General features: G+C 33.8%; 1 long non-coding RNA gene across 1 annotated transcript; it reads left to right on the top strand.

Annotated features, from left to right (window-relative positions):
- The first annotated feature begins 296 nt into the window (after positions 1 to 296).
- On the top strand, positions 297 to 7,053 carry LOC135152908 (uncharacterized). Its single transcript, XR_010292178.1, has 2 exons — positions 297 to 5,211; positions 6,198 to 7,053. It is a non-coding gene; the product is annotated as an uncharacterized LOC135152908 (long non-coding RNA).
- Positions 7,054 to 10,373: the final 3,320 nt, after the last annotated feature.

Below are 10,373 nucleotides of genomic sequence, written 5' to 3' on the forward strand. Positions count from 1 at the left end.
TAATAAAATCTTTTTATTAGTAATAAAAAGATATTTATAATTATCTTTTTGAACTAAGATATTTATAGTTTTTTTTTTTTTTTGACGAAACTAAGATATTTATAGTTGATCAAACCGATTGAATATAAATATATATTATTTCTTTAGAACATTTACACCTATATTTGTTTAATAAAATTATATAAATGATGGAGTATCAAAACAATCTAGAGTCAAGTTTATATATTAATAGATTAATAAATTATTTATATTAAATAAATAATCAATCGGTGATAGGCCCCGGAAAAAACTCTGGTTAGAATAATTTGCATATGCTATCGGGCCATCTGAAACCAATACCAGTTGGGCTGCCTTACGATTACAACTTTACAAGTCTACTGTTTTGGGCTAAACTCAAATCAGAGCGTGCAGGAACGCGGCGGCGTTACTCACCGGACCCTGCTCGCATAGCAGCTGCGTGTATGTATATATTGCACTAAACTTGCAATCTTTTTCTTACTTGTTCACTGAATTACTGTCTTATGTGTCTAATGTCTTTATTACCAAACCCTATTTTTCATTTTTGCTTACATAACCTTTGTTTGTAGCTCTTAAATCCAGTATCTTTGTGTAATTTTTGTTTTATTTTAGAGTTCACAAACTAAATGGGTGTATAAAGATTTCCATCTTTAAATTTGATTTCTATGCGTATATAGATTCTGCAAATTATTTGTGCACATTTTGTATACATTGTTATGCACAGTATTTAAACTGTGAAGAATGAGACTATATAGATGTTATTTGAAGAGTGGACAATGAGGAGAAATTGTATAATGTGCCTGATTCTATGCCCACGAAGATTGCTGCCCGGCTTTATGCCGCTGGTTGGTTTTTTTCTGGCTGGAGTTTGATGGCTTCCTTACTCATCTGACTGTCTTTAGCTCTTGGGTTTCTACTTTTTTAATACTATTTTTTTATGCTTTGTAACATCTACATTCTAAGGGGCCGTTTGGTTCGCTTTGGGGAAACGGAATGGAATCCGGAATGGAATGGAATTGTAATTGGTCGAGTTGTATAAGTGTTAATGTTAACTTATATTTTGTGGGAGCTCTATTCCCCAAATACTTTAATATGAATCCATTTTCAATGGTAAATTTTAGTATCTTCAGTAATGTTAATCCTTTTTTAATTTTTACGTAGAAATAACCCCTCTACTTCTAGTAAGACAGGCAAAGTCTGCTTATTTCTAACAGTCATCTGATGCTACCTGACTCACCTAATATATTTGGTCTAATTTTAATATACCTGCATTGCTTTTTTTTGGAATTTTAATTGCTTATTACCACCTAAACCCTGTTCCTTTTCACCTGTTCTGTGATACTCAATTGTCTGTGTCCTCTCAAAAAAGTTTTCTTTCGCTAAAAGAACTGAGTAGTTTGATTGTACACTATTTAGGGGCTGCACACCACAAATAGTGAAAAAGATTAGACAATTATATATATGTTTACTTGAACTAATTGTGATTGCGTAGCTGAGTTCAGAACTGACTTACTATAACTTGAGATGATAAAAAATGAAGGGTCCCGGTCCCTAACAATCATATGTCAGGGTATACTACCAGCGGATATAAACCGCTAGATGCATTAACCCTAAGTTGTTGATGCATATATGGGGGTGGTACAGTATCATCCAACGGAAAACTGACCCATTTTAGTGTTTCTGTCGTCCAACTCTTTTTTTTTGCTGAACATATGTTACTAATAATCTGGACCAATGCCCAAAAATGAATATATGAATGGTATTGTTGCTGTTTGCAACAATAGCTTTTTTGGTGAGCATAAAAAATTGATTGGTAAATTTCACAGGAAAAGTGTTTTTGGGTCTAAAGATGCTTTTAGAGAAAGCATGTCTTTTTTTTCCTTGCCCCCATACTTTTGAAGAATGCTGTTTTTCAGCTTATGTAGAGTTTGTCAAACCTCACCAAAGACATTAATTTTTTATATTATACCTCAAGATATGCACATATTAAAAATGTTACCGAACAGTATTTCTCCACCAACTTTTTTTTTTGCAACACTATTTTCACAGCATAACAGTTTTGAACATTACTCCCAAACGGAGTCGAAGAGAGGAAAATGATGAGTCATAGCAGGTACTTATGATGGTAATTATTGTCTAGATATTCTCCTGGTGCAGCCCAAAGTGGCTGTGCTGAGATTCTATGCTGCGCCGCTTGATTGTGTAAACATTGCTCTCTGATTCCCTCTGTCATCGCTATTTTTAAATGAATTTCAATAAATTTTTACAAATATGCATTAGTTGGTTTCTCATTTTCCATAATCTTTTTATGAAAAATTTACAACTTTAACTATTTCCTACCTGTGTTAATATTCTTTGCTTTAATATTATCATGCTGATTTGTTGAAATTTGTACGTGTTCACTTTTGGAGTTACGCAACATACTGTTTTTTTAACATGCTGCTATTATCATAGCTTTTATGTGTTGCTTGTGTATTTTTTTCAAAAGGTTAATTAATTAGTTTAAAGTCAAAATATTATAATGTTTTAAAACACTTATACATCGAAAAGGCTATGTTAGGAGTTCATTGCATTGTAAGTTGTATCTGTGAATCGAATTGCCTATGATATCTGTATAAAATTGTTTACATTTATAAGATAAAGATGAACATAAATTTTAGATTCTAGACCACATTCATGGTTCTCCTACTCTAATTTCTCTCTCGCAAACTGATTATAATTTAAAACTACATTTCCATCACATATTCTGTTGCACTTTTGGGCACCTGTGCAATAGCTGGATTTGAGCTGAAATTCCAAGCTGGTTAAAGAGCGTATGCGTATGCGTATGCGTTGTATATACATTAATGAATAATATCATCCTCTAGAGTCTAGATTGTTAACATCTTGTGTGCGTTGCACGATAAGAAGGCCTGATCATACTCTGTGCTATTTCCATCAAGGCCCTCAACTCAAGGATAATCCTTGAGTAGCTCACTAGCAGGATTTACTCAAGCTGGTTTGATACCTAAGTCAACTTGCGGTCAAGGTGTCAGCCTTTTCCTCACCATTGTGGCAATTCGTGATGTAGACTGCACTCTTAATAGACTACAATGCAATCTGTTACATGTTCTTTTGTCACCATCAGGTTATATTGTTACTTGGAGACAAAAAAGGCAATCTACTTCTGTTGGTCCTATGCAAAGTACAGGACAATGGCAGTCTGGCAGATGCTTGCTGACAGCTTACTTTGATTGTTTTACACCTCACTGAACTACACTCTAAATCTTCCACACCTGCCTCTATGTAATAGTAACTTAATAAATCAGCTTTACACATCGCCTTTAATCACACATATATTCCATCATAGGGCTCAGATTATAGATATTGATTGTCACCTAGGCAGACAAAAATTACAGACAGGTATAGTTTGTACTCAATTCATACCTTCTTTTGAGAACCTGTAGAAAGTTTGGAGTTCGCAACTTGTGATTCCATCGTCTCAGGTACAGAAATTTGTTTGGCACTCCTAGCTTGAGGGGGTAGACAATGATACTATGTTCATTGTAGATTTAGTTCACATCTTGCAACTAGTCAAGTTTAATGTCAGTTCAGATAATGTGTGCAAAACTTGTTAACTAGCTTAACAAGAATCCAGCTGAATAGTTGCGGTTGTCATCTTCATTGAATATTAAATGAAAAATATTGTTTGATAACAAATATTTAGGATGTCTAAATGACATTATTTTTCTATTTTACTTCAAATCAATGATGTTGTTTATTGAACATATTGTGGTATAATCTTCTGTAAAGTTATAGTAAGACATGTACAAGTAGGTTATTAGTAAAAAAAATTTAAAGTTGATAGTTTGTGGTACACACCTTTTGATTGTTAATAATACAATGATATGTAATTAAGTAATTATGTAATGATAAAAATAGTTTTTTATGTGTTTGCTTTCAACTGTATTTGTAGCTTTAAAACTATGTTAAGAATGATAATAAAGTTTTTTTTTTAAAGAATATAATAATATGATAGTATGATTAAAATTTAATTTGAGTTCTATAAGTATTTAACATTTTTATAATTGAATAAAACCATTTACCTTCATATCGTGAAGGTTCCTTTTGGAACTCTTCATTCTGTGAGTTCACAAAACTTGTAATATGGAACATGCTTAATATTGAAGAAGTTATAATTAAATAATATTATGTTTTATATTATGTTAGTAGATTTTGTTTTTATTTTATTAAAATTCTTATAAATCGTAGTGAAACAATTTGAAACTCGTAAGACTTTTTACTGTAAAGAGGAAGTTCGTAAATTAGAGTCAAATCTGATAGCTAAAGATACTGGATGAAATTATTTAGAAAATTCTCTTCAGAATGTAGCTAAGATCACTACGGTGAGAGTGTGAGACTTTGACGAAATACCTTCCCCTTTTACCTGCTATCAGTACTCAGACTAGGTATAAGTGTATAACCTATAGCTTTTTTCAATCTAGATTTCTTTCTAAATTTTAAGTTCATCAACCTGTGTGGTGTTGTACCTATGTTGTAGGCTTGTATTACAAGAGGCCAGCTGCGACTTTGACCATTCATCCACTCTCATCTTAGTTTGCCGATACTGGTATGTAGCCAATCATGCTAGCTCCACATGTACGCCTTTAGGAAAGGGCTATAAAGGCACTCACCAGTCACCTTGGCCCCTTTACTGTTCAGCCTTGACGTGCGTATTACGAGAATTGGACGTGTTTCAGCAGTGTGCCTTTATTCATCAACATTAGTTGGCATACATTAGTTGCCATGCCCAACCCAAAGCTATTCTTGAAATAAGAAGTAGAGCGTGTCATCATGACCTACACTCGTTTCTAATCGGGACTTTTATGCAACGAATATGATGGCATCATAGTATCTAATTTGATTTGTGGAATTATATATGATATGAGTATAGTTTTAAATAATTTCCTGCAGATGTACATATTGATTTAAATTTGTGGAATTATTATAATGAATTGAGTGTGGTTTACTTTAATGACGGGGAGCTGATTGTCTTGGGCTGTTTGGACAACTTTAATGTGAAGAGGGAAGTTGAGGCACTTTTTACTTGAGGACTTTTGGCCTTCGTTCAACATACTAGTCCAAAAGTTTCTGTGTGTCAATCCTCGCTCAAGAACTCTATTCCTGGTTTGAAGGGATCGAATATGGCTCAAGGTATTAATATTTATCTCTCTTTATCTATTTTTTGCTTTGTCATTAAGCAATTGCAAATATAAATATAAATAATGAAGCAAAATAATTCCCTGCTTTTCAATTATATATTCATATGTGCACTCAATAATGTCCATCTTCGTAAATTAAAATTTGATCCGTCTCACATAATATCTGAAAACCAGACACAACTAGGTCCCTCAATAAATGATGTTTATTGACATTACTTGAATAATTGAGTGTTTTCTCTACAATCCATATTCTGGCCAAGTATCAACCCCCATATCAAACATAATCTTGACACTCAAATTATTTATGTCCTTTACTTCTGTGAGCTGTTTCCATCTCTGTCCCATCTCCTTAATCAATTATGCTCCTGAACTATTTGTCACCAATATGATAGACAAATACATTTGCTACATTTAAATATACATATATCACTTCATATAATATTCCCATATTTCTCCCATCTCTATTTCCAATATTCCATGCTTGCTTAGTCGTAAATCTACATATTATTTATATCATATCCATAGATTTAGATGTACATCTAGCTTGTCTTAAACATGAATCAAGACTGCCAAACAGAGTGCTTTATTACATATATGACATAATTATTTTATCATCCATCTACTATGACATTTTAAATAAAAGAGAATTAACTTAATGTAGTACAAAACCTCAGTATCGAAGGTCTCAAGTTCAAAAGTTAAGTATTCTTTATATAATGTATAGTACCCGAGACAATGGAGTGAGGGAGTGTTAAATATCTAACTGACCTGTCTAATTACATCTTAAGCTTTTTGTAGTCATTAATTAACGTAACACTTAAAATGTGATGCCTAAGTTAATTTTGCATACTATTATTTATTTGAGCAAAGGTGGTAGATAACTTGAAACTTCCTTGATCTCATAGATAATAATACTATATGCATGTTTCTATATTATTATAGTCTGTGCACATGGATGACTAATTAGTATGTTCCCAGGTTCTTTGTAGGAAACTAAAATTTGATTAGTGGGTTGATACTATGAACTGTCCACATGGGGCCTTGGGTCTTAAGTGGCCTTCGTTGCGGGACATGAAGGTGGCCTATATATATGCTTGATTTGTTATAAATTCAACTCATAATAACCATTTCTGCTTATAACTCTAAGCTTATAATTCTTGCTCCAATACTTTTACTTTACTAAACCATCATTTAATGGCCTCTTTCGTACCCGAAAACTTTGAATCCGTTGCAAGTTGTGAATTCAACGTAGATGGTGCGCTTCTCTTGTCACAATTTCTTGATGAATCAAATGTAGAAGATTGTGAAGACGATGAGCGATTAACAAGTGTTATTCGATCATTAGAAGCTGAGATTATGGAACCTATTTTGATGACTGAAGATGGTGATTCATTTATGGAGCTTGAGTGGGATGATAACTTTGTTATGATTCGGGATTATATTTTTGACGGGCCAGCAGAAAATGAAATGAACAGTCAAGATTGTTCAACATCGTCGGAGAGTGATGATCTTGATAACTATAACTGGATGGATATCGAAGACATGATTCAATCTGGAGTTGGAGATGATTATTGTCGATATTCTCAGTACGATACTAACGAGTATTATGTGAACCACAATAGTTATGTAATTAACTCTTTGGATGAGCAAAGTTATGGTTCCTTGTGGCAAGATGCAAATGTGCTTATGTAATTTAATCAAGCTTAAGATACTAGTTGTATCTTGTATGTGTATATTTTCTTTATCAAGAGAGACAGCTGATTACTTGGGCATATCAAATGTATTTGGCTGTTTTGGTAAATTTATATTAATAGATTAATCATTTTCTTATCTAGTTTTATATCTCTCTACGTAGGACCTTGCTTTGGATTAATAAACCTGCAAAAACTATGATCTACCCTTTGCTTGCATGCTTGTTTTTATTTTCACGACTATTTGTCTTGGGGAGGAAAACCTATAAGTGGCCAAGTCTATGCCAAATAGACGCTAGATGAGTAGTTGATTAGCTTGACTTTGGTGATTGTATATAATAAATAGGAAAATACTAGAGACCCCAAAAAATTGTCCCAAATAATTTTCCCAAATGATGTGTCCAAATCTGATTGGCTGAATTCACTCCCATAATAATAAGACCCCCCTGCAGATTCATCAATCATCCAAGCATAACTAGCCACTTGTTTGCCGCATCATTTGGTAAAGATTTTTGGAAAATTTTTTTGGGATCTCTAGCATTGTCCTAATAAATATACTTGTTTTGGGAGGAAATGGGCTTAACAATTCATGTAATTGGACACGACCTTTCTAGTATTTTTTGTTATAAATTGTTTGGAATCGGATCTAATTTGATTAACAATTTATTCAAATTTCGGTTTCGTGTAATTTGAATTTGTTCAAATCGAATTGGAGGGAATAATCGGCTTATCGTTGAACTAAGCAAAAGCTTTTTTGTAAACTAGCTTAGCTTATAAGTTATAACCAATGCGGACTTTTAAAAATATGTGTTTATTTTAAATTCGTGTGATACATATACAGATATTTTAAAAGTTATTTTATAATGTTGTTTATTTTTTGAATTATCTTATTCATGATACTTGATTTATGAAAAAATTCTCAATTAATTTTTTGAAAGAATTTCACCATTTTATCGGTTACACACTTACACTTGGATCTGAATATAAATTCTTCATTTATTTTAAAGGTTTTCGATATATTTCTTATAAATCCTGAATTAGTTCAGATTCGTGCAAATTATATAGTTGATGCATTTGGCTAACAAAGATTATCTCCTGTATAAAGTAAATCAAGTATCATAAACAACCTAAATGCAATCAAGAAACCTTGATCTTCGGGTCGTGATCCGGATTGATTACATATTCCGGTGCAATAATACTTGTCCACATGTACATCACTGGATGATTAACTAAAATATCAATAAATTAGTCATGCATTAATAAGTGGTTTTACGATATAGCAACACACAGGAACACATACGTATCTCTAAATCTGGTTCTCCTTATCTTGTAGATATCATATTACGCCTCTTTTGCTATTTTAACTGTCCACTTGACTCGTGGCCATTTCTTATATATTATTATAGTTTGCGCATATAATGAGTAGGGTTCACAAGTTGTACATGAATCTTAGGTTAATTTGTGGGTTGATACTGTCAACTGTCCACGTGCACTACAAGAAAACAGGTCAAAACCGACCGCACAAAACCGACGGCAACAAATAAAACCGATCGACGGTCGCGTGGTCGATTTTAACCCGTCGAAATCGCAAAACGACGTCGACCTGGGTGACGTGGCAACAAATAAAACCGACCGTCTGCAACGGTCGGTTATATGTATGACATGGCACTGTTATAACCGACCGTTCCTTGTGGTCGGTTTTGTGTTCCGCGAAAAAATAATTAAAAATTAATTTAAATAAAAATATCTGTGCGCCAGCCCCATAAAACGACGTCGTTTTTTTTGTTTGGTACTAAAACCGACCGATTTGTCGGTCGGTTTTAACCTGCAGCTTTTATATCACTTTTTAGCTAGTAGTGAGCTCCCATTCACTTGAAATAAAAATCAAAGGAGAAGAAAGGAGCTAAAGTGGGGAAGAATTATTGCTTGCAAACATTTCAAGTAAGTGATTTTCATTTCTTTGCATTAAATGTGTGTGTGGTGGGTGTGTTAAATGTTTTTGTTATATTAAATGTGTGTGTGTGTATTGAATGCTTGTATTGAATGTATGAAATTCATGTAAAATTATTTGTTAAATGTATGTGTTATTACATTTGTGTATTGAATGTATGTGTGTTTTGAATGTATGTGTGTGTTAAATGTATGTGTGTGTTAAATGTGTGTGTTAAATGTGTGTTAAATGTGTGTGTAGATGACAAACTTGGATCGAAGTTGGATTAGTAATCAAGTGCAAAGTGATAAAATTTCGTTAACTCCGGAATATAGGAATGGTGTAGAAACTTTTTTAAAATTTGCAAGTGAAAATGGAATGGGAGAAGATGGTACAATGAAGTGTCCTTGTAAACGTTGTAGGAATTTGAATTGGTTAAGTATCGATGATGTTAGATTCCATTTACTTGCTAAGGGGATGCTTGAGGGTTATACCGTTTGGACATCACATGGTGAAGAAAGAGGAAGAAAACGTAGTCGAACATCGCATAATCGTTATTGTGTTCGGGAACCTACGAGGGTAGAACAACCGGTAGATTTGAATGCGATGCTACATGATTTTGCCGGTGAAAATTCCGAATTTTATAACAACGTGGATACGGGAACTAGGAATGTAGAAGAAGTTCCAAATGATAGTGCAAGAAAATTGTATGAGGTGATTGTTGAAAATGGAGCACCTATTTATCCCGGTAATACGAAGTATACAAGATTAAGCTTTACCACAAAATTGTTAGAATTCAAGAATATCTCACATTGTAGTAATAAGGCTTTTGATAGTTTGCTTACAAAAAAGCACATAACCGACCACCCTATTGGTCGGTTTTAAGGATTAAACCCGACCAATTCACGTAAGCGACCAGGGTTTAACCGACCACCCATATCGGTTGGTTTTAGGCTTATAACCGACCGATATTCTTCATAACCGACCGTTTATGTCGGTCGGTTATGTCCTGTTTTCCCGTAGTGGTGGGACCTTGCTTCTTAAGTGGCCTTCTCGAAAAGAAGCCGAGAAGCAGTCAATCTAAAACCTTAAACTTTAAAGTATAAGACCTAACTCTGATATCATGTTGCAACGCCTATTTATATGCTTCATTTTTAATGAATTCTACTCATTCCAATCACCTTGCATTACACTAAACTTCTAGCTCCCACTTTTACTAAACCTTCATAGAATGGCCTCGTCTGTACCCGAAGGCTACGAATCTCTCAGTTGTGAATTCCACACTGACAGTGCACTTCTGTTGTCACAACTTCTTGATGAATCACACGTAGAAGATTATAATGATGAGCGGTTAATAAGTGTGATCCGGTCACTAGAAGCTGAGATTATTGAGCCTGCTATGATGACCGAAGATGATGCTTCGTTCATGGAGCTTGAATGGGATGATAATTTGGTAGACATGGGCAATTATATGTGGGACGGGCTTCAACAAGATTTGAGCAACAGTGAGAATTGTTCGACGCCGTCTGACAT

Source organism: Daucus carota, chromosome 5 (assembly GCF_001625215.2).
Source record: "Daucus carota subsp. sativus chromosome 5, DH1 v3.0, whole genome shotgun sequence".
Taxonomy (NCBI): Eukaryota; Viridiplantae; Streptophyta; class Magnoliopsida; order Apiales; family Apiaceae; genus Daucus; species Daucus carota.